The sequence below is a fragment of the Schistocerca piceifrons genome, chromosome 3 (assembly GCF_021461385.2).
Source record: "Schistocerca piceifrons isolate TAMUIC-IGC-003096 chromosome 3, iqSchPice1.1, whole genome shotgun sequence".
Classification (NCBI taxonomy): domain Eukaryota; kingdom Metazoa; phylum Arthropoda; class Insecta; order Orthoptera; family Acrididae; genus Schistocerca; species Schistocerca piceifrons.
Window position 1 is genome coordinate 228,311,139 of NC_060140.1, and position 26,880 is coordinate 228,338,018.

Here is a 26,880-nt window from a genome sequence, read left to right on the forward strand (position 1 = left end):
AGCACAAAAATTTACTGCATGTACGGCACCGTGGTTTAGTTTTCCTGACTTGGATCTAGGACAAGCCATGCACCTGCTCCGTGACGATGTTGTCTTAGGAGCAGTTTCAGTGGTATCTGTGTTACATTTCCTCTGCAGCCTCCGTTGAAGATCCGTTAGCAGTCTACTTACTGACGCTACTTTGCGTTTGCTGTAACTTTACCATCTGAAGTTCAAGATTCTGTAGGAAATCTCCCTTCTTCAAGTTAGATTCAATGCTTGAAAACAGTACGACCTGTGCATTAATTGCAGCAATATTCATTATTGAAAAGATGTCTGTTAATGGCCAACGCCTTGAATTCCTTGAAACATTATAGTTTGAATACATTTGGTCGACCACCTCAACTCCTTTAGTCAAGTTACACGGGGTTATGATTTCTGGTTCTTTTTCCATCTCCTGTTGCTTCATCTATCTTTTTGGTCATGATCTTTTGTTGACAATATGAGAACAACTTTACCCTTTTTGGGACGTAGCAAAACTATTTCGGTGTTGCCTTTGAATCCGAATAAAGAAGAAGGTATTAGTTTCTTCTTTGTTTCGACAATTTTTTCGGAATTTCCTGTTTGTTTTTTTCTCAGTTTTGCAACTGGCAATTTATGTTGCTCTAAAAGATGAATGGAGACTGGAACAATGGAAAGCCAACTATCCATTGTTCTATTCTTCCTGTGCCAGAAATTACAGGAATCATTCTTTTGACTACATCAGTGGGAGAGCTGCTCACTTTGAAGGGACCTTCAGGTTGTTTCCCCTCATATATTTCCAGATTTGCTGCGTAAAATGTCCGAGAATCAACAAAGCAAATATCTGCGTATTTGCATGGCACTTTGTCATATACTTACGTTCGTTGTACGGCTTGCAGTTACTTTTATGCATATAAAAACATAACTTTCGCAATTTGTTCATAATCCAAAACATTACGCTATCTTGCTGTTCTCGTGTGTCGCGAGAATAGTATCGCATGTTACGAGAAGGCTATGAAAATTTTAGCGGGAGTCATGACGACTTCTGTTCCTTATTTATGTCTCTGCGGTAAGTTCCTATGGGACCAAACTGCTGAGCTTATCGGTCCCTAGGCTTACACACTACGTAATCTAACTTAAACTAACTTACGCTAAGGACAACACACACACACACACACACACACCTACGCTCGGGGGAGGACTCGAACCTCGGACGGGGTCCCGCTATGTCGCTGTATATGATGAGGATGTGGTTCTTTTGCATGTTTTTTTTATTTTTTTTCTATCTCCTGTGCCAGTTCTCTCACAACGGCAAAGAGTGTGTTGCTGCGAAGTGTTGTGTTTTCTTTTATTATGTTTTTCCCTTCCACTGTAGCCTTTTGTATGTAACAATTTTCTTCTACCGTTAATTGTCGGTATAAACTGTTCCTGTGTTTCAGGATGTGTAGATCTCTTGGGATATTAGTGGTGTTATGATTTTTGTTCATTAGGTGTTCTACGATAGTGGAATGAGTGACCACTCTTTAGAGCTCACATATGCTCTGTGTACCTCGCCCGGAAATTTCTGCTTACCCTATTTATTGGGCCTGACAGGAGTTACATGTGAGTATGTATATTCCAGCACTGCTGAATTTGTCTGAGCTTCTTTTGTCTGGTCTTAGCCTTTTTTGAACCGTGTTGTTTGTTCTGAATGTTATTGGGATCCCTTGCTTTTTCAAGATGTTTCCAATTCTATGTGATATTTTATTATTGTGTGTTAGTGTGTACCAACTGTTTCTTTTTCTTGATGTGGTGTGGTCTGCTGTTTTGTGCCCTTGTGTTTTCAGATCCTTTGGCTGTGCACTTGAGTGGGTCGCCACTGTATTTGTGTTTAATTTTTACATTGTTGTTGAGTTTGTTTGACTGTATCCACAACACTACCGCAATACCAATTGTATAACACTGACACGCATGAGTTCACGTTTTTGTATTTGTTTACTAACAGCCGCTCACACAGTTGCAGATGACATGGATGTATGCTGAGAAAAACGACACCAGAAAAACATAGAAAATATGCCGCAAACAGCGACAACAATCTTAAATACCGTGGTGAAATATAGTAAATAAGGTATTACGAAAGTATTCACAGAAAACAATATGAAAGAAAACGAACAGTACACATGTGCATGCAATAATGTTTTACAATGTTTTATAACCATGTTATTTCTGCATGTTTTACAAGTAAAGAACCCACTGATGATGGCAATATCTTTCGCTGAAATTAGCTTGGGGAATAAATAAATAAATAAACAACAAAAGTGTTTTGCATCAAGGCGTACCCACAATCATATTGTTGGTTTTGTATGCAAATACGGGCCGATGGAATAGTTCCTAGGTAAAATTATTGTTGGCTGGGACGTGTGAAACCCCAGCAAAGTAACGAAGGGTTGAGAGTTGTAATGTAGTACAAAATTATCGATCCACATCACTTCTCTCAGCATTATCGAAAGTGATTCAAAGATCAATGAAACAGCGAATCATCAAGCACTTAAACGACCGCAATCTACTCAACAGTAATCGACATGGTTTTTGAACGAGTAAAAGTATGGAAACGGCAAAAATGGATTAGACAGAGGAAACAATTAGAAAGCTGGATAACAACAACAGTGTTGTAGGAGTAACTTATATCTTTTTAAAGCTTTCGACATTGTTAGTTATAAAATTCTTGAAGCACATCATATTAGTATCTGATGCAAAGAAAGTCGAAATAGGTGTGCTACAGGATAGTATTTTAGTCCCTGTTCACTTTCTTGCTTGTATAAATGACATTCAGACCTCAGAAACTGCAGCTAAGATAATCTTGTGTGTAAATGATGCTAGAGGTGTTAAGGAATCTCTATCGATAAAAACTGCTCAAGTACTCAAGTCCTTGTATTCATGGTTCAGTGCCAACGCCTAATAAAGCAAATCATATTCTGTTTAGAAAGATGAATCAAAACCGAGATTTTCATCTGATATTGGGCAGAAATGATTTAGAAAGGGTAAGACACACAAGACTTTTAGGAATGTATGTCGATCAAAACTTAAACTGGAAAGACCATGTAACTAATTGCTCCTAGAGACTCAGTTCAACATGGTCCGCCCCGATAGCTAAATGACCAGCATAACGGACTGCCGTCCGAAGGGCCCCGCGTTCGACTCCCTGCGGGGTCGGGGATTTTTCTCCGCTCAGGGATTGGGTGCTGTCTTCATCATCATTTCATCCCCTTCCGGCGCGCAGGTCGCCCAATATGTCGTCGAATGTTGTAAGACCTGCACCAAGGCGGCCGGACCTGCTCCGTAAGGGGCCTCCCGGCCAATGACGCAAATGCTCATTTCCAGTTCAACATGTTTTGCTCTGAGAATTATTTCTAATTTTTGCTCTTCAGAAGCTTGTTTTCGTTATTTCCAGCCCCTTGTAGCTCATGGAATAGTTTTTTTGTGGTGAAACATACAGTCGATGAAATGAAATTTTAACATTGCAGAAAAGGGCTACGCGAATCTTGTCACTTAGCTCTGCTAGGACTCACTGAAAGGCTCTGTTTAAAAAATGATGTTTGCTCACTATACCCTCACTGTACGTGCACATCACTGTACCCTCACTGTACGTATACAGATGTAGGCTGACGATTAGAGATAAACTTGGTGACGTGCAAACCAATGGCGATTCCATAGTTATAACACTCGCAACTATGGGTCCCTCCTTGTTGAATAACTAATAACAATTCGTACTCGAAGATATGTGAGATGCTTTGGTGTCATGAAATGTATTCGCAGTTGCGAATATGGACTACCATCAGATATATAATGGAACGATGACAGTGAAAATTTATGCCGGATCGGGACCCGAACCCAGATGAACACGACTCACAGTCATACCTAAACTTCCATTCGTCTTCAACCATATGTCTACAACGTGTACTTCTGCATCCATTATGTATATTCCCGTACAGACGAGACATTTTACTTGAAAGTCGCTTTGCCGGATTTGGTGGATAAATATGGAAGCGCAATGCCTGTGATTCCGAGTTACAATGCTATGCTCTTTCAGACATGCATGCATGTAATTCTGAATCACACAGGCACTGCACTACCATACTTTGGTGTCATTCTTTATGATGCAATGCCAACATACATAAATATGTTGGAGAAAGGAACGCTTTTAGAGTAGAGTTAAAATCATTTCGTGTTGAGAAACGTTTTCACATTATAAGTGAATACGTTAGCATACGGGATTACTAGACTCTCGTTTATTATTGACTACTTTTTAACCTGTTATCTGATGTATGCTGGGTTTGTCTTTGCAAAAGATCGTTTCTTGTGTTGGTTTTCTGTTTCCTCTCTGTTCCAGACGCAGTGCCACACATCTCTTCAGAGAATGGATTGGTGCAAGATAAGTTGAATGGATATAATGTCGGTAGGTGTTCATGCGTTCATCAGTTATACTTTTCAGCAGTCTTATATACTGTGTTCATGTGTTGATATTTTTCCAAAGTATCGTGTCCTAGTTATATCATTGTTTATCCTTCTTTTGCACATAGTAATATCTTTGTAGACTTGTTATATGTAGCTCTCGTTCCTGATTATGTACTGAGCATGGTAACTAAGCCGGTATAATAATAATGGCGTGTGACGAGGGCCTCCCGTTGGGTAGACCGCTCGCCTGGTGCAAGTCTTTCGATTTGACGCCACTTCGGCGACTTGCGCGTCGATGGGGATGAAATGATGATGATTAGGACAACACAACACCCACTCCCTGAACGGAGAAAATTTCCGACCCAGTCGGGAATCGAACCCGGGCCCTTCGGATTGACAGTCTGTCGCGCTGACCACTCAGCTACCGGGGGCGGGCCCTAAGCCGGTGAGTTCACTGGACTCAAATCTGGGAGGAGTGCGATTTGTGCCCTGCCCACCCATCCTGGCTTTGTTTTCCGTGGTTTCCTGAAGAAGCTAACTTGAATGCTGGGATGGTTCCACTGATCAAATCGTGGACTATTTCCTACCCTATCCTCGCCTAATCCTATCCTACTTTGATTATGACAATTCTTGTGGGTGTTGTACTAATCATTGTATAAAATACTTTAATCATAAACTTAATACTAACGTTTCGATTGTATTACAACGACCTTCCTCAGGGCAAAAGTTTCGCTCTGATGACGGCAGCTGTAATACGGTCGAAACGTTGATTTCAAGTTTATAATTAAAGTATTTTACAAAATGACGTTGTACTCACTATCCTACATTATTTATGTTTTATATGTGTATGGTATTTATTATTTCTGTGTTGTATATTAAATGTCAGATACTGTTGTATTAAGGGGTCCAAGGACGAATAAATCAATATATATCAAAAAAGGAAGTGAGCAATGTGTATGCCGCTAAAACTCAGGAAAGAGTCCCGATACGATCAAGAGAGCTATACGTTGTGGTAGCCCTCTATCCTCCATCCATGAAGAGGGTTCCCGTTTTTACCTACAGGGCGTGCTTTTAAAGATAAAAGGGGTGCGAGGTTTTGCCCTCTAGAAATTTCTAGAACATTACAGAACATTCGAGGGTGTTTGAGAACACTCCACAACATTCGGCGTATTCGAGAGCATTCCACGACATTGCAGAATGTTCCACAATGATCCGGGATAATCTGGAATGTTCGAGAATAGTCTGGAACATTCGGGAAGACTGCAGAATGTTCGGGAATATCCCAGAACACTGTGCAACACTCCATAACACTCTCAAATATTGTGGAATATTATGGAACATTGTGGACCATTCGAAGCCTTTTTGGTATGTTCTGGAATTCGCTACTGGTGGGGTTACCCTTTGGTAGGGGTATACAAAGCAAGACCCGTCGTGGGTTCGAACGTTAGTTTGTCACTCCGCCCTCTCCCTCAAATGCAAGAAGCGACCAAAAGAAGCCCTAAAACACTAGATGAACCTGCCCCCATCCCAGAAACAACAAACCAACTTGCCACAGAAGCGGTAATGAAGGAGGACTTCATCCGAACTATAACAACCGTCCTGCTGAACGTATTCCAGGACAGGAAGCATGAAATAAAAACGGTGATGAAGCAAACCACCAGACAACTGCTGGGAAAAGACCTAGAAATCACGCAAAGCATGAACAGGGTCCACATCACAGTCACAGACATCCCCTGGAAAGAACCCCCTCCCCACAAAGACCCAAACCCCGTCAAGCTTCGCGATGGCGGACCAAGAGTCTAGAAACGACAAAACGAACGTGATGTTCGTTAATGTCCAGGGACAAGAACAAAAAACGCATACTCACGCACACTCTATACACAGAAAACATACACATTCTTGGAGTAATAGAAACATGGTTGAAACCCAATGAAAGCTGCAGGCTAAGCAGATACAACTGCTACTCCAAGAACAGACACGATGGAAGAGGAGGGGTGGCAATCTACACAGACACCAACATACCCACAATACAGATACCCCTCCCACAACACTTCCAAGACACAGAAGCCGTTGTGGTACAAATCCGGATGCAACGACAATGCCGACTAACAGTCGCTTGCCTCTATAACCCACCAGGACACCCAATCCCATACGACTCCCTACAATACCTAATGACGACACACAACAAATTCCTCCTATTAACAGACATAAACGCAAGACACACTCAACCGGGAGACACTGCGACAAACGCCAACGGCCGCGTCCTTTTTGACATCCTAACCACCGATCCCATTACAAGACTAGCACTAAACCAACCAACCTTCATAGGACACCAGGGTACCTCTACACCAGACCACATCCTTCATAGTCCCATCCTATCCGACACCCTCACAGAACCCCGGCGAGGAGACCCCATAACCAGTGACCGCCTCCCCATCCTTTTCAGTACCTCAGCAATTGGTGCCCCCATCCCCCACCCCACACAACGCACTATCCGGCTATACTCCAGGACAGACTGGGCCAAGTACAAAACAACCATACAAAACGAACTGACAGCACCCATAACTCTAACAGAAAAAACGATCTAGACTACATAAACACCCAACTAGAAAACGCCATCAAGAAGGTCACAGACGAAGCAGTCCCGAAAAAAACAATCAACAACTGGCGCCCCACCATACCGGCGGAGGTGCTAGCAATCGTCCAACAAAAAAAAAGTCTACAGCGCGAAATGACGAAAACCCGAAACCCAGATCTCAAAAGGCAATGGAACCGCCTCAACGCCCAGGCAAAACGACTCGTCTCCCGCCACAAACAAAAAGAATGGGATGACACATGTCGTCAGCTAAATTACAAAGAAGGCCGCAAATTTTGGAATAAGTTTAAAACGTAACAGGCCAAAAGAAACCCTCCAACCACATGCTCCTTATAGACAATGAACCAACCACAGACCCCAAAGAACAAGCAGACGCCTACCAAAACATCCTCCAGTCCATACATTCCTTCCCAATAGATGACAAATTCGACAACGAATTCTGCCGACTCGTCGAAGACCAACTCCCCGACCTTCTCAACAGCCCAACAGTAGAAACAGAAGTCACCGCCGAACTGACAAAACCAATCACGGACACAGAAATTATAAACACAATAATGGCAGGACGAAACTCTGCCGCTGGACTGAACAACATCAAACGCATACATATCCAAAACTCCCCCTCCCCACCATAATCCCAATCCTAATATTCAACTACTACCTGACAAACGAAGCAATCCCCAAGACATGGAAGACAAGTAAAACCATAATGATACATAAAGCCGACAAACCAACAACTAATCCCCTCTCCTACAGACCAAAATCACTACTAGACGTCATAGGGAAGACATATGAACGCATCCTCAACGACAGACTACAAAAATACGCAGAGAGAAAGCAACTACTCCCTCTCCTACAATCCGGATTTCGAAAGCACCACTCCACCTCCGACCCCCTCCTCAAACTTACCAGCGACATCACCAAAGGATTCAACAGATCCCATTGCACACTAGCCATATTTTTAGACATAGAACGCGCCTTCGATCGATTATGGCACAACGGACTGCTTTACAAGCTAATTAAACTAGGCATCCCACCCAAACTAGTGTGCCTCATACGCATCCAGATCGCCGGAAGGATCTCCAGAGTCCATGTAAACGACGCAGCATTAGAGCCATTCTGGGGTGAATGGCTCTGATGCTGCGTCCCACAAGGAGTTATACTATCTCCGTTACTGTACGCGCTGTACACGCATGACGTACCGACCCCAAGAGACGCCAACGAAAAGTTGGCGCTATATGCGGACGACACCGCCTACTGGTGCACAGGCCTCCGGACAGACACCATACAACGAAAAGCCACAAGATACTTGACCAAACTCGAAGACTGGATGACAAAATGGAGGATAAGACCAAACCCCACAAAAACACAAACAGTGCTATTCCAGCACCGAAACCTGACTCGAAAACGACAACAAAAACGCACCGACATCACCCTCAGACTCTGGAACCAACCCCTACAACTCACAGACTCCGCAAGATATCTCGGGGTATTCCTTGACAAACACCTAAACTATAAGACTCATCTTCAGCACCTACTAAACAAAACAAGACGAAGACAAAACCTCATCAGACAAGTCCAAGGCCGACTGTATGGATGTTCCACCAGGACAGCCATACACACGTACAAAACATACATCAGACCTATTTACGAATACGCCTGAGCGCCACTAGGCGGTATACCGAAGACTATAGCAAAAAAACTATACGCAACAGAGCGACGACTATTGCGCAGCATCGCAAAACTACCACCCCGCACACCAAGCAACGAAGTATACCAGATCACAGACATGACACCACTCCAGACAAGGCTCGCAAAACTCAGAGCAAGATATGGATCCCATATCCTCCACAAAAGACCAGACATGGAAGACATACTGACAAACAAACCACCAACGACACGACTACAAAAATTTAAATACATCTATCCAGCGCGTACAGTAGCCCAAAACACCTCCAAAATATTCCCTGACCTGGCACCAACAATGACACAACTGACTCATCCTGAAACAACTCCACCTGACCTAGACGAAAGACCAGAACAAAAGCCAAAGACATAAAGTATAACGCACCGAAACCCATATCCAAAACACTGCAACGGCTCAACACTGCACAATACACACAAGTATCACACAGAAAAAAACAGTATCAACACACACAAAACACGACAAAAGAGAACAAAAACAATCATAAAGGAAAATATTGTAATACCCAACTCCGAGTACTGTAGTAACAGGAAACGAGAACCTGTAACGTAGAAGTAAGCGAAAACACAAAAGTACGAACACCACAACACATAACACTCCTGCACAAGATAGCAGGGAAAAAAAAAAACAATGTAAACCATTACTCAATGATACATCACTTATCTATTTTTACTTATATTTCAATTATTTTAATTTATAATGTTATCAATCACTTATTTGTATGTTAATACCCCAAAAAAACAATATTATGTATAGCATGTATTCAAAAATATCACCTATGTACAATAAATAAAATAAAGAGGTAAACCTCTGGCTGATGAAGGGCACTGAGACAAACCTTAAAACAGCCCGCCCTCTCTCCTCAGGAGAAGGTATGACACGCGCTGAAAAAAATTAAAAAAAAAACAACGCTAGTTTGTTATCAGTGACGGAGGGAGGAACTGAAAAACTAGCGTAGTGAGTGACTAAAAGCAAACAGAGAAGTGCGAATAGCCAAAGTGAAACAGTGACTGAATTTACACTTACGCGCCAAAGAAACTGGTATAGGCACGCGTATTCGAATACAGAGATATGAAAACGGGCGGAATACGGCGCTGCGATCGGCGACGCCTATATGACAACAAGACTCTGGCGCAATAGTTAGGTACGCTACTGCTGCTACAATGGCAGCTTATCAAGATTTATGTAAGTTTGAATGTGGTGTTATAATCGGCGCACGAGCGATGGGTCAAGGCATCTCGAAGGTAGCGATGCAGTGGGGATTTTCCTGTATGACGATTTCACGAGTGTACCGTGAATATCCGGAATCCGGTAAAACGTCAAATCTTCGACATTGCTGTGGCCGGGAAAAGATCGTGCAAGAACGGGACCAACGACGACCGAAGACAATCTTCCAACGTGACAGAAGTGCAACCCTTCCGCAAATTGCTGCAGATTTCAATGCTGGGCCATCAACAATGTCAGCGTGCGAACCATTCAACGAAATATATTCGATATGGGCTTTCGGAGCCGAAGGCCCACTCGTATATCCTGGATGACTGCAAGACAAAAAAGCTTTGCGCCTCGCCTGGGTCCATCAACATAGATATTGGCCTTTTGATGACGGGAATCATGTTGCCTGGACGGACGAGTCTCTTTTCAAATTTTATCGAGCGAATGGACGTGTACGGGTATGAAGAAAACCTCATGAATACATGGATACTGTATGTCAGCAGGGGACTGTTCAAGCCGCTGAAGGCTTTGTAATGGTGTACGGAGTGTGCAGTTGGAGTGATATGGGACCTCTGATACGTCTAGATACGACTCTGACAGGTGACACGTACGTAAGTATCCTGTATGATCACCTCCATCCATTCATGTTCATTGTGCATTCCAACGGACTTTGGAAATTCCACCAGGACAATGTGGCACTCCACACGTCCAGAATTGCTACAGAGTGACTCCAGGAACACTCTTCTGAGTTTAGACACTTCCGCTGGCCACCAAACTCTCCAGACATGAACTTTATTGAACATATCTGGGATACCTCGCAATGTGCTGTTCAGGAGAGATCTCCATCCCTTCGTACTCTTACGGATTTATGGACATCACTGCAGGATTCATGTTGTCAGTTCCCTCCAGCATTACTTCAGACATTAGTCGAGTCCATGCCATGTCATGTTGCGGGACTTCTGCTGCCCGCGGGGTCCCTACACGATATTACGCTTGTGTACCAGTTTCTGTGGTTCTTCAGTGTATTTTACTGTCGGGGCGCTGTTTACCAGTACTTTGATAACCAGAACGGCGATAAAATCAAACGAGAGCAATTTATCACTTTGTGATGTACCGCTCACTTGCAGTGTTAGGAAATAAACCTAGCTTTAGACATTAACAGTGTCGCAACATTGCTATAACTGCCCTTGTGCATACGTCGCTTTGTGGAAACCATCGGTTTCCGGACCTACGTTTCTCAGTATTATTTGCTTTGTCCTTTTTTCACCCATTTTCTTTGCACCAATAATAGTCAACACCTTATGTAGAACAAGAATCAGGCCTTACCCAGGGTCAGATTGAGTCATGACAGAAACTAATATAAAATGTTGTTTTACCAAATATACAGGGCTATTACAAATGATTGAAGCGATTTCATAAAATCACTGTAGCTCCATTCATTGACATATGGTCACGACACAGAACAGATACATAGAAAAACTCATACAGTTTTGTTCGGCTGAAGCCGCACTTCAGGTTTCTGCCGCCAGAGCGCTCGAGAGCGCAGTGAGACAAAATGGTGACAGGAGCCGGGAAAGCGTATGTCGTGCTTGAAATGCACTCACATCAGTCAGTCATAACAGTGCAACGACACTTCAGGACGAAGTTCAACAAAGATCCACCAACTGCTAACTCCATTCGGCGATGGTATGCGCAGTTTAAAGCTTCTGGATGCCTCTGTAAGGGGAAATCAACGGGTAGGCCTGCAGTGAGCGAAGAAACGGTTGAACACGTGCGGGCAAGTTTCACGCGTAGCCCGCGGAAGTCGACGAACAAAGCAAGCAGGGAGCTAAACGTACCACAGCCGACGGTTTGGAAAATCTTACGGAAAAGGCTAAAGCAGAATGATGATGATGATTATTAGTGTTTTAGGGCGCACAACAACGAGGTTATCAGCGCCCGCTAAAGCAGAAGCCTTACCGTTTACAATTGCTACAAGCCCTGACACCCGATGACAAGGTCAAACGCTTTGAATTTTCGGCGCGGTTGCAACAGCTCATGGAAGAGGATGCGTTCAGTGCGAAACTTGTTTTCAGTGATGAAGCAACATTTTTTCTTAATGGTGAAGTGAGCAGACACAATGTGCGAATCTGGGCGGTAGAGAATCCTCACGCATTCATGCAGAAAATTCGCAATTCACCAAAGTTAACGTGTTTAGTGCAATCTCACGGTTTAAAGTTTACAGCCCCTTTTTCTTCTGCGAAAAAAACGTTACAAGACACGTTTATCTGGACATGCTGGAAAATTGGCTCATGCCACAACTGGAGACCGACAGCGCCGACTTCATCTTTCAACAGGATGGTGCTCCACCGCACTTCCATCATGATGTTCGGCATTTCTTAAACAGGAGATTGGAAAACCGATGGATCGGTCGTGGTGGAGATCATGATCAGCAATTCATGTCATGGCCTCCACGCTCTCTCGGCTTAACTCCATGTGATTTCTTTCTGTAGTGTTATGTGAAAGATTCAGTGTTTAAACCTCCTCTACCAAGAAACGTGCCAGAACTGCGAGCTCGCATCAACGATGCTTTCGAACTCATTGATGGGGACATGCTGCACCGAGTGTGGGAGGAACTTGATTATCGGCTTGATGTCTGCCGAATCACTAAAGGGGCACATATCGAACATTTGTGAATGCCTAAAAAAACTTTTTGAGTTTTTATATGTGTGTGCAAAGCATTGTGGAAATATCTCAAATAATAAAGTTATTGTAGAGCTGTGAAATCGCTTCAATCATTTGTAATAACCCTGTACATTTTAATATTTCTTCATTTCCCTCTTGCATGTTTTTCATCGGCAGGGTAAACGATCTGTTTCTCCGGATTGTAACCACATTTTGGCAACAGTCGTCTGTAAGAGAGAGGGAGAACATGGTCTCCACAAAGATGAAAGTGGCCATGTAGAAGAGAGAGCAACAGAATTAAATATTCTTTTTAGTGAAGAAAGTGTAAATCGAAAATAAATTGCGAAAAGTGTGTAAAGTGTCCTTAGTGTAAAACTTCCTGGCAGATTAAAACTGTGTGCCCGACCGAGACTCGAACTCGGGACCTTTGCCTTTTGCGGGCAAGTGCTCTACCATCTGAGCTACCAAAGCACGACTTACGCCCGGTCCTAACAGCTTTACTTCTGCCAGTATCTCCTCTCCTACCTTCCAAACTATACAGAAGCTCTCCCACTAACCAGGAGAGCTTCTGTAAGTTTGGAAGGTAGGAGACGAGATACTGGCAGAAGTAAAGCTGTGGGGACCGGGCGTGAGTCGTGCTTCGGTAGCTCAGATGGTAGAGCACTTGCCCGCGAAAGGCAAAGGTCCCGAGTTCGAGTCTCGGTCGGGCACACAGTTTTAATCTGCGAGGAAGTTTCAAATAAACGCACACTCCGCTGCAGAGTGAAAATCTCATTCTGTGCTTAGTGTATTTACTAATAAAAAGTTGATTTGTTTAAATATTTGCTGTGCGGTTCTAGGCGCTTCAGTCTGGAACCGCGTGACCACCAAGGTCGCAGGTTTGAATCCTGCCTCAGGCATGGATGTGTGTGATGTCCTTAGATTAGTTAGGTTTAAGTAGTTCTAAGTTCTAGGTGACTGATGACCACAGATGTTAACTCCCATAGTGCCTAGAGCCATTTGAACCATTTTTTTTTGTTTAAATTTTTGACAGTGCCCAAACGCAAAAGAGGAGGAGATATTGCCACTTCAGAAAGAAAACGGTGAAAAGAAAAAGAACAGTGAAACTGCGAAACAGACGAAGAGCGCGAAGCACGTTTAAGTTCCCAAAGAACGAGAATGAGCATCGTGAGAAGGAGAGAAACCGAAGAACAACGAAATGGATTGAAGTATCAAGAATTGCGAAAAAGTAGTGCAGTGGGGCATAAAAACAATTTACTTGGACGAACCATTTGGCACCGGGAAAACGTTTCTAATAAATCTATTCAAAAGTGTGTGTGAGTACCTAAGGGACCAAACTGCTGACTCATCGGTCCCTAGAATTACACACTACTTAAACTAACTTAAACTAAATGGTAAGAACAACACACACACACCCATGCCCGAGGGAGGACTCGAACCTCCGTAGGGAGGCGGCCGCGCAGTCCGTGACATGGCGCATTAAACCGCACGGCCACTCCGCGCGGCAATAAATGTATTGCTGGTGGAAATGTGCTCAACAACACATCGCCCATGCACTGGCATCACGCGGAAATGCATCCACACATATGGGAGGAGGACGAACTGCCCATTCCATCCTACAATTACCGTTAAATATAGTCGAAGAACAATTCCCGGCAAGTAAAATCTCATCTGGACGGGGTGAGCTTCTAAAGCAAGCTAAAATAATCTTCTGGGAGGAATGCACAATGGCACATTAAAAAATCACTCGAAGCCATGGATACAACATTACAAAACTTGCGACGAAACTCTGAAGTGATGGGAGGAGCTCTATTTATATTCTCAGGAGATTTTCGACAAACACTTAGTTCGCTTCCGCCTGTCGCGGCGTTCGGCTGTTCTCTCTAGTACGAAATGGCTCTGAGCACTATGGGACTTAACATCTATGGTCATCAGTCCCCTAGAACTTCGAACTGCTTAAACCTAACTAACCTAAGGACATCACACAACACCCAGTCATCACGAGGCAGAGAAAATCCCTGACCCCGCCGGGAATCGAACCCGTGAACCCGGACGCGGGAAGCGAGAACGCTACCGCACGACCACGAGCTGCGGACTCTCTCTAGTACGCTCCGCGTTGTTGTGCTTTGCTTACATTTCGCGAACGTGCAAAAGCATACGACACGTGTGGTGCTTCGTACTCTTCGAGCTCTTGCTGGTGTTTCTCTACTTACATCGTCGGTTTTCGAGGAGAAACGTTTACGTGCAGTGTAGCGTACGCCGGATTTTATGTGTTTTCCTCGTCACACGTTCGCGGCGGTATTGCTATACAGTTCACCGTAAAATGACCGTTCCCCATGATACGGGTCACGTCATACAGTCTGACTAGATATGCGTCATCAGCGAACACAGACAGATGTTACGTTGTTACCGATATCCCACAACCAAGGTGGCATCCAGCAAGGTGAATTACCACTCTCGGATACACAGCTTCTCCAACATCAACAGCAGCTTCTGCACCACCATCATCAACTACTGAAGTTTCAGCTGCAACAACTGGCTCAACAGAGCAGTTTCAACTGTTGCATACAACAACAGCAAGTCCAGCAATATCACCACCAACAATAGTTGCAACAGGATAGTCAACAAGTTAGCCATCCCAGCGGCCCTTCCAGCTTCACACTTGAAGTCAATGTACCCGCAAGTCAGCAGCAGGAATGTGGTCTCCTTAGTAAACGGCTGTGTGTCGACTCACCTACTGTCCCAGACTGTGCTGTGCGTGAGTTACATGGTCTGGATCCCCTTTCTAGTAATCGTTCAGTGTTGACAAACCCAGAACGCTCTCATAGTCAGCCGTTGACTCCACTCCTGCAGTCGTATAGCCGGCCATAGTGGCCCAGCGGTCTAGGCGCTTCAGTCCGGAGCCGCGCTGCTGCTACGGTCGCAGGTTCGAATCCTGCCTTGGGCATGGATGTGTGTGATGTCCTTAGATTAGTTAGGTTTAAGTAGTTCTAAGTCTAGGGGACTGATGACCTCAGATGTTAAGTCCCATAGTGCTCAGAGCCGTTTGAACAACCTTTTTTTTTTTATTTTCAGTCGTGTGGCCAACAATGGGTACAGTCGATCAGATGCAGGCCCCTATATTGACTTTGTGAAGAGCTTCGATAAGAGCGTTGGCAAACTCCTCTCTATGTCGATGGACAAGTTATTATTTTCCTATAACTATCATCTCAAGCATGACGCTGTTGACTTTAGTCCGTCAGACAGAAACAGAGTCAAGATAGAACTGAAAACTTTGCTTTGATAGAAGTAAGATTGATGTCTATATTCCCAACTTCCTATAGAACTGAAAACTTTGCTTTGATAGAAATAAGATTGATGTCTACATTCCCAACTTCCTGCTCCATACGTATGGCATCATTCGTATTGTACACATCAGCATGACAGACAAGGAGATCATTGACGTAATGGAGAGCATATATCCTGTCGCAAGTATCAAATGATACACTAGGAAACATCATTCACATCCTGAACAAACGGAGCCGATTCCAGTCTGCCTGGTGGTGTTTCGCTCCCAGGCTCTGCCCTCTTGCTACTCTGGGGACGCATTGCCCAGTGGGACCGCATGTTGCTCCAGTCATCCAGTGTCGAAACTGCTGGCGTTTTCATCATCCGGCAAGCCATTGTAGAAGCTATACTCGTTGAAGCAAGCATGGTGGTTCACATCCAGTGGATTCATATATGACGCCGTTTCCGACGTGTTTAAATTGCTCTTGTACACCCTCAGCGACAGACCCTTCATGTGTGGCCTTCCTCCGTCAACAAGAGCTCCAATGTGCAAAAGCCTACGCCACATCAAGGAGGGTAATTGATAGCCCGCAGCTCTCATACTCAGCTGATCCCCGCCAGATTCCTAGTCCCCAAAATCCCGCCTCTACCTCCAAGGCATTCCCAGCAACCAATAGTCACTTTACGAGATTCTTCTATGCGATCAACGCCACCGCCAGTGTCGCTCCAATTAGGCCCTCTCCCTCAGGTTGCCACGCATTGTCTACATGACTTCCAGTCGGCAGTCAACATGATTTTCAGTCGGCAGACAGATCGGGTGCCATTTCTGACACGAGAGGTCATCGAAATAGCCACTTTGCCGTCAGTGTCGCACCTCCAACTGCCATGCCGGAAACCATCGACCTAGCGGCGACATGTGCCACTGCCGATCTACGACACAGTTTAACCACGTCATTCTCTCTCGTCGAGCTCCACAGGGCCCTGACGTCCTCATCAGATACATCGCCTGGCTATGATCAGATCCACTACTCCATGATTCTTAATTTGTCTGACGATGCAAAATGTGTTCTTGTGAACATTTTTTATGACACCTGGAGGGATGGGAACGTTACCAATGACTAGGATATTGGAGCCCGTAGTGAAGCCTGCGAAAGACCCCGGTCAAGCGACAATTCGCTTAGAATGGTGAATGGAACATGAGAACTTGTTCCCACGGACGCAAAGTGGCTTCCGTAAGGGTAGAAGTACTTACGATAATATTACTTGCTTGCAATGGACATTGAAAACACATTCTTCACTAGAGGGTATTTAATGGCCTTATTTCTTGACTTTTCGAGGGCGTACGACTGTGCTCAGATACGTGAAATTATCAACAAACTGCAACTGCTGAATCTTCCGGGGGTGATTTTACAGATCATATATCCGTGATCAGGACAATGTATTGCTAGGGTCTCGTGGCCTCCCGCAGGGCGCGATACTGAGTCCCTTACTATATGCCCTGTATGTTGACGACGTAGATATTTTCTTCAGCCGCACCGTCAAAGTTCTTCAGTATGCGGGCGACGTCTGTAAACACTCTCACTCGTCGTGCTTTTGAGCGACACGCCTAAGGCTTACCGACGCATGTGAAATGTTGGCTCAATGGGAGTTCAAAAATGGGCTCAATTGTCATCTGACAAATCAATTGCTGCGATATTCACGAACTTCATGTTGGCCTGTTAATTTCCTGTTCGGGCACATTCCAAGTTTCTTGGCGTCTACGTCGACAGCAAACTCACGTGGATGTGACATGTTGCGTACCTTATCGACAAGGTAGATAACACTAGTCCAGAACCGCGCTGCTGTTACGATCGTAGTTTCGAATCCTGCCTCGGGCATGGATGTGTGTGATGTCTTTAGGTTAGTTAGGTTTAAGTAGTTCTAAGTCTAGGGGACTGATGACCTCAGAAGCTAAGTCCCATAGTGCTCAGAGCCATTTGAACCATCTACGGCACTGCAACGCAATCAACTTTGCGCAAGCTCGATGTCATCCATTATAGAGTGATTCGTCTTGTCCTCGGAGCCATGAAATCAACGCCCACCGCCGGCCGTTGTGACCGAGCGGTTCTAGGCGCTTCAGTCTGGCACCACACGGCTGCTACGATCGCAGGCTCGAATCCTGCCTCGGGCATGGGTGTGTGTGATGTCCTTAGGTTAGTTAGGTTTAAGTAGTTCTAAATCTAGGGGACTGATGACCTCGGGTGTTAAGTCCAATAGTGCTTAGAGCCATTGGAACCATTTTTTTTTTCAACGCCCACCAACGACCTGCTAGTGGAAGCATCAGTCATTCCGTTATCTACAAGACGGCAGATGTCTGATATTTTTCTCCTCAGTTGATCTTCGATATCTGATTGTACCTCTCTTAAGGCGGTGGTTCGATTCTGGAGACACACACAGCCCCAGTGGCATACCTGCTGTGCGATTTCTGAACGGAGACCAACATCACTCGCGAAGTCGAGCAGTTTCTCAGCGCACAATGGCCGCAGTACACTCACATCTACATGGACGGTTCTAAATCTGAGGCGGGTGTGGGATACGCTTTCTTTGGCCCTTCTAGTGCCGCCTACCAAATGTTTACGCTTCCATCTGAAACTTCTGTCTACACGGCGGAGATACTGGCCATCATGGAAGCTATTCATTATGGTATACAGACATTCCTGATACTTACGGACTCTCAAAGTGCTCTGCGGAAATTGCAACATCCCGCGTTTGATCAGCAGGTCAACAGGCTTGTTCTGTACGTCTTGACGGCCATCAGAGACGCGCAGACCTTGGGCGTTGCCGTTCAATTACTCTGGATTAAAGGACATCATGGCATTCTTCGTATTGAAACTGTTATCGCCTTGCGAAGAGGAGAATTGCAGGCCAGTTACGCCCAACGCCGATCCCTTATATGTATCTCACGTCGGCAGTACGGAAGTCTGCTTGTCACGCTTGGAACTGTCAATGGCATGTCTCTCAGCACTCTAAAGGCGGCGATACGACCGAACATCCCTTCTCGATCATGGTTCGCCTCGGTGCAGCTTTTTAAACGTCATGTGACTTCTATCATTGACATGAGGCTCGGACACGGGTGTTACCCGGCGCACCTATATCGGTTGAAGATTTTCAGTCTGGACACTGCGATAAGGACACAACGGCAGCAGCGGATCTTAACTACATCATATCTACGTCTACATCCGTATTCCGCAAGCCACCTGACGGTGTGTGACGGAGGGTACTATGACGTCGATTGTGATAAGTTATCCGTTATATTCAAAGGAATATATATATATATATATATATATATATATATATATATATATATATATATATATATATATAATATTTTTAATTTATCAGCATGATTCTTTCTCTCAGGGATATTGTCTTTTCTTATCACTTTTATTTACGTGCATAAGTAAATATGAAACGAGTTCTTGAAGGGCCTCAGTTATTCATGTACCAACTTTAGATTTTGAACGTGATGACTAAAATATAGTTGCCGTTAACTGAATTGAATGTAATTTTGTTAATTTCTATTTATTGATTGCAAAGCAAGGCTTGAGAGAATTTTGATTGTTGCCGTGGAGCGGCCAAGATAAAACTTACTGAACTCATGGAATCTGTATAGTTTAAAAATCACGAACTTTAACGTAAATTAATTATCTGTTGCAATTTAAAAAGGTTCTTATAACGAAATCTCTTGCATTTACAGTTACTGTTAACACTGAAAAATAAATTAATACTTCGGCGCGAAATGGCCGACCAGAGGCTGCATAGGAAGATGAGCTTCTCGCAGCGCAAATTACTGAAAAAATGCGTATTAAAAATAGTTAGCCACTGCGAGCATTTGAGGTGACAACTATTACAAAGAAATTCATTTTGTAATAATAATAACAAGTTTATTTAAGCATATAACTTACATAAAATATGTGTAGCCGCTCAATGGCTGCCTTCCGTATAGCGAAACAAAACAGAGTGTGTACCACAAAATACGTCCTTCCTCCTCGGCCGTACAATCACGTCTCTTTTGATCCTTTTTTATTTTCATAGACATTAAATAATGATTCTGTCGCTGCATATCAGTTGTTTCAAGAACATTAACTATATCTTTCACACTAATTATATTAATAAAACGCGGAAAGAAAGATTGTCGGTATGCCTCTGTGTGAGCTCTAATCTCTCTGTTTTCATCCCCATGGTCCCTTCGCGAGATATACATGGGAGGGAGCAATATACTGCTTGACTCCTCGGTGAAGGTATGTTCTCGAAACTTCAACAGAAGCACGTACCGAGCTACTGAGCGTCTCTCTTGCAGAGTCTTCCACTGGAGTTTATCTAACATCTCTGTGACGCTTTCGCGATTACTAAATGATCCTGTAACGAAGCGCGCTGCTCTCCGTTGGATCTTCTCTATCTCTTCTATCAACCATATATGGAACGGATCCCCCACCGGTGAGCAGTATTCAAGCAATGGGCGAACAAGTGTACTGCAATCTACTTCTTTTCTTCTTTCCTGTCAATCGAGGCTCTTGATTTTTTACTTCTTCTGTCTTGAAAGCCTTCTCAATTTAATACCTTATTCTTAAAAAAGTATGTTTCTTTTTTTCTATTTTTTGATGTTGTGCCTTTTTAGTTCTTTTCTTAATTCTGTAGTCCATACTATTGCTGATTCTTTTTTTTCAGAAATACAGGAATATTTGTTTCGTTAGCCTGTTCTCATTCATTCGATAAAGGTGTCGTCTTGCCATTATTTCTGACATTTTTCATCAGCTCTTATTCTTCAACTGTCTGTAGCTTGTATTGCATCCATAATTTTTATAACAATTCGTATTTCAGGTATCTGTGTTCTGTCCAGCCTATACTCCATCGTTAATTATCCACATACATATAAACATTCTGGTCTTACCACTGTGGCATAGAGCTTTAGTTTCGTTCTTCAAGATCTTCATTTCCTCTTGTAAATATTTTTAGTCAAACCATATGCTTTTTCCATTTTATTAACTCTTACATCTGCTGAGAATGTTTCTAGTCCCTTTTGCTGTATGGTTTTTCCAAAATATTTAAATTTATTGACTCACTCTATTTTACTTATTTGTACTTCTGAATATTTCGGTGCCATTTTCATGTCTGTCAAAAATTTATCTTTTTCAGTTGAGATTCTGATACCAGCTCTAATGGCTGTTCTTTCTACAAGATTTATCGGAACACCTGCTTCTGTCAGATTTTCTGAAAGTATCGCAAAATCTACAGCTTTCTTTATTTTCATTTGACCCCCCCCCCCCCCTGAATTATTGGTTCATTGCTATGATTTGTTAGCTCAAAATTCCTGATTCCTACATTTTTTTTCTAATCACATGACTGAGACGTATCTCCTCTTAATTTCACTTTACGTATCGTATTTGTAAGAGTTCCCCGAATTATGTTTGCTATTTCTGCTTTAACACCAAATTCTGTAATTTTGTTGTTGTTTCTGTGTATACAGAATCAAACGCTTTCTTGAAATCAATAAATGATACTGTTATAGATTTGCTGGTTAACATTCTCTGGTGAATTATTTATTTTAATATAAAAATGTGTTCTGTACAGGATCTTCTGTTCGACATTCTCCCAGTTCTTTGCCTAAAGTTTCTTCAACTCCGTTCAGGAGAATTTTTTATAATACTAGTACATGCGACAATCCTCTGTAATTTTACATATTTTTTTATCTCCCTTTTATGTAATGGTAGATTAACGCTTTTTGCAATTTGTCTGTTGCCTTTTGTCTCGTATTCTTCAACCGACGTTTGTTTGATGATTTTCCTGAGGTTTCGCCAGCACGAGTGGCTGGTATTGTCATAACTTCACCCACCATTGCTAGTGGTGAAGTGGAGTCGAGTTCGCTGCCGCACCTGTCGCGCCAATGTCCAAGGGCTTTTCTTTTTTCTTTCGTCAAACCTCTGCGGTTGTCCCCTTGCTACCTGCAACGGTCGTTCGGTGCAGCACGATAATCTAGGACCCGTTCACCTTGAGCCTTTCTTCTTTCTTGATGAAGCAGTCGTCATGTTTTTGTATTTTTAGAGCTTCCCTGAACAAGCGGGTGTGAGAGCACTTCTCCACAGTAAGCATTTCCGCGTCGGCGAGTTTTACGATGTGGTGGGTCTCACACAGCGCGTGCCCCGCCACGACCGATTTCTACATCTACATCTACATCTATACTCCGCGAGCCACCTTACGGTGTGTGGCGGAGGGTACTTATTGTACCACTATCTGATCCCCCCTTCCCTGTTCCATTCACGAATTGTGCGTGGGAAGAACGACTGCTTGTAAGTCTCCGTATTTGCTCTAATTTCTCGGATCTTTTCGTTGTGATCATTACGCGAGATATATGTGGGCGGTAGTAATATGTTGCCCATCTCTTCCCGGAATGTGCTCTCTCGTAATTTCGATAATAAACCTCTCCGTATTGCGTAACGCCTTTCTTGAAGTGTCCGCCACTGGAGCTTGTTCAGCATCTCCGTAACGCTCTCGCGCTGACTAAATGTCCCCATGACGAATCGCGCTGCTTTTCGCTGGATCATGTCTATCTCTTCTATTAATCCAACCTGGTAAGGGTCCCATACTGATGAGCAATACTCAAGAATCGGACGAACAAGCGTTTTGTAAGCTACTTCTTTCGTCGATGAGTCACATTTTCTTAGAATTCTTCCTATGAATCTCAACCTGGCGCCTGCTTTTCCCACTATTTGTTTTATGTGATCATTCCACTTCAGATCGCTCCGGATAGTAACTCCTAAGTATTTTACGGTCGTTACCGCTTCCAATGATTTACCACCTATGGCATAATCGTACTGGAATGGATTTCTGCCCCTATGTATGCGCATTATATTACATTTATCTACGTTTAGGGAAAGCTGCCAGCTGTCGCACCATGCATTAATCCTCTGCAGGTCCTCCTGGAGTACGTACGAGTCTTCTGATGTTGCTACTTTCTTGTAGACAACCATGTCATCTGCAAATAGCCTCACGGAGCTACCGATGTTGTCAACTAAGTCATTTATGTATATTGTAAACAATAAAGGTCCTATCACGCTTCCCTGCGGTACTCCCGAAATCACCTCTACATCTGCAGATTTTGAACCGTTAAGAATGACATGTTGTGTTCTTTCTTCTAGGAAATCCTGAATCCAATCACAAACCTGGTCCGATATTCCGTAAGCTCGTATTTTTTTCACTAAACGTAAGTGCGGAACCGTATCAAATGCCTTCCTGAAGTCCAGGAATACGGCATCAATCTGCTCGCCAGTGTCTACGGCACTGTGAATTTCTTGGGCAAATAGGGCGAGCTGAGTTTCACATGATCTCTGTTTGCGGAATCCATGTTGGTTATGATGAAGGAGATTTGTATTATCTAAGAACGTCATAATACGAGAACACAAAACATGTTCCATTATTCTACAACAGATTGACGTAAGCGAAATAGGCCTATAATTATTCGCATCTGATTTATGACCCTTCTTGAAAATGGGAACGACCTGCGCTTTCTTCCAGTCGCTAGGTACTTTACGTTCTTCCAGCGATCTACGATAAATTGCTGATAGAAATGGGGCAAGTTCTTTAGCATAATCACTGTAGAATCTTAAGGGTATCTCGTGTGGTCCGGATGCTTTTCCGCTACTAAGTGATAGCAGTTGTTTTTCAATTCCGATATCGTTTATTTCAATATTTTCCATTTTGGCGTCCGTACGACGGCTGAAGTCAGGGACCGTGTTACGATTTTCCGCAGTGAAACAGTTTCGGAACACTGAATTCAGTATTTCTGCCTTTCTTCGGTCAGCGGCATTGCAGCAACCTATTTCGTTTTGCTCTTGCGAGTCCTCTTATTTTGTGTAGTACTGATCGGCAGATTTGTGCTGCCATTTTCACTGGACACGAGTATAGCTGTGGCCCCAAGCATTTGTGGGTTTCTACTACCGAGTACCACGTGCTACCTTCTTTTATCTTTTTGTTTCTGATCGGCATGAGTTCAATCTTTTTCGGATTCATTTTTGCTCCTGCTGCTTGTCCAATTGGAGAGCTGCTTGTATTCTTTGCAGGTCAGTCTTGTCTTTTACGAAGTCGTTAGCATAAGCTTTAAATTTTATTGCAGTGCAATGCAGCGTGATTTCAGTGATGGAGGTGTTCATTTTCCGCAGCAGGGGATCCAGAGCGATGGCAGTGCCATTGAGAGCGGGCAGCCTTGTCTTACCGATCATCTGAACTTGTATCGGTTTTGTGTTTCGGACGTTTGCTGACGCCATGGATGTGGCGCAATTAAATATATTCTTTTTTATTTGAATGGGGGAGTCACAGAGGCAGAGTTTTTCTAGAACCTTGTATAAATAGTCGTGGCTCACTTGGTCGAACCCCTTGCAGATGTCTGTGGACAGGAACGTAGCCTCGGTTTTGTTTACTGCTGTAATGCCGACGGCTGTTTTGGGCGTGGCACGCGTCTGGTGAGGGCTTATAATTTTCTCCACCACCTTTTTAGCTTGTCTGCCACGCGTTGCGCTGCTATTTTGTAATCTGCGTTTATCAACTTGATAGGTCTACAATCCTATACTTTCCGCAGTGCGGTTTTCTACAGGATTTGGTGCCCCCTTTGTGAAATCTTTCTATTTTTTGACCGCCGATCACGTTATTGACGACTTCGGTGACGGTGTCCCCGACGATATTCCAGGAGGTACGGTAGAATTCGGTGGGAATACCATTTCACCATGGTGCCCTGGCGATCTTCCAGGTGCGCTGGATTTAAGGACGCTCACTCCTGCGTTTAGTCTGGAATATGACTTACTACACAACCAGCCCACAATCTCCTATCAGCCCAGAGGGTCGGATCGAACTTTCGCTAGTAATACTGGCATTTCTCGTTTGACTGCAATAGCGTGACCTTCATCGGTCAAAATATTCACGGCTCCAAAACAAGAGAGGGCACCAATTTCGCTTACTTCTGTGGAGATCGATTATTTTAGGCTATGGTTAAGCTACTGACCAAAGCCCAGCATCTTCACTGCCGAAGTCCTTACAATCAAGGAAGCCCTTCAATATGGGGCAAATTAGTTCAACGACATCTTATTGTCAAGGATTAGAGGAGTACACTGGAATACCTGGAAAAGCAGAAATGGGGCTCCAATATTACCCATCATGTACTCGATGTAATGAAGTTATTCTAACAATGTCAGAGTTAACATAAATGTTTCCAGTTATTATGGATCAAGGGACACTCTGGTATCTCATGAGATGTCGGACCACCTGGCAAGACAAAGTGTGGTTAATGGCCAACCTTACTACACCTGCCTTCCACATACAGATTTTGTTGCTGATGTGAAGAAAAAGGTTCATCAAGAATGGTCACGCACGTGGGAGACCTCGCAACATCGCTAGTGGTAAACGTTACACGTATTGCCAAATGCATTGAGATTTACGTACATCATTTTGAGCGTTTATTGCATTAATGTGGTATTTACAGGTAATCACGCTGTAACAGCATGCGTTCTCGGAAATGATAAATTCACAAAGGTACATGTATCACCTTGGAACAACCGAAATAAAATGTTCAAACGTACCTAATTTCTGTATTTTAATTTTAAAAAAACTACCTGTTACCAACTGTTTGTCTAAAATTGTGAGCCATATGTTTGTGAATATTACAGCACCATCTGTCGCAAAGCGAAAAAAGTGGTCCAACTAAAACATTCATATTTCTTTACGTACTACACGAATATTTAATAAAAAACGGGAGTTCCTATTTAACAAAACGCAGTTGATATCCGTTTGACTTATGGCAGCGCCATCTAGCGGGCCAACCATAGCGCCATCTGGTTTCCCCCTTCAAGCTAGACGAGTTACGTTCTTGGTAGTTCTTTCGTTTCATGCTTATTTCGTGAGATATTTGGTCCGGTCACTATCAATGGACTACCCTGTATACTGTAAGAAAGGGGGCGTGGTCGAAGTAACACGTGATGAACAGAGATAATCCTTGTCCAAAGAAATTAAACGAAACTATCGATTGTCGTCTTGTCAAAGATAAAATTGTCTAGCGATTCCGCAGAGCTATTTTCCATATGTCACTAAGCTTCATTGCCTCCTCTTTTCTTTTAAAATTATCCTGATACTTAAAAATTTCAATGACAGAGCATGCTTTTCAGTCAGGAAACCACGAAGTGAAGTTTTATCGACAATGTCAAATAGTTATCCATGACTATGTAGAGAAGCCATTGAAATTTATAAGCATCAGGATAATTTTAATTGGAAAGAGGAGGCAATGAAACTTAGCGACATATGGACAGTAGCTCTGCAGAATCGAGAGACAATTTTATCTTTGACAAGATGACAATCGATAGTTGAGTTTTATTTTTGACAAGGAATATCTCTGCTCGTCACGTGTTACTTTGACCACGCTCACTTTCCTACAGTAAATATATATATGTCGTTCTCGAACGTCCAACCGGTCAGTCGGAAAGACTCAGCGGGGTAGCGCCTCTGAGGATGTCCAGCAAAGTCCTGGACGAAACGTCAGGAACAGAAGAGTTTCTTGGAACACGACCTCACATACCGAAAGGTTTACCAGCTGCTATGTCATCCGGTCATGAAAGTCTTCATTTTAAGATCCAACAACAGTTCAAAGGAAGACACTGTGCCGCAATACAGCCGAGCTTTCCGCGAAAAACCTGGTTCTCCCAAATCAAGCTATCTAGACTCATACCACTACCATAACGCGCATCCGGCTGGGTCACGGCTCTTGCCCTTCACATCTTCATAGGATGAAAGTTCAGCCATCTCCATACTGTGAAGACCACCCAACTGAAATTGCAGACCTCAACCATATGATACTAGGGTGTTCGCGCTATGACAGACAACGCCGCTAGTTTCGTAAGGCCATAATCGGAGCAGAAATTCCTAACCGACATCTGTGGTGGACCTGTTTCGTCAGCTGACCGCAACGGACTATGTCGGTATTGCCCAG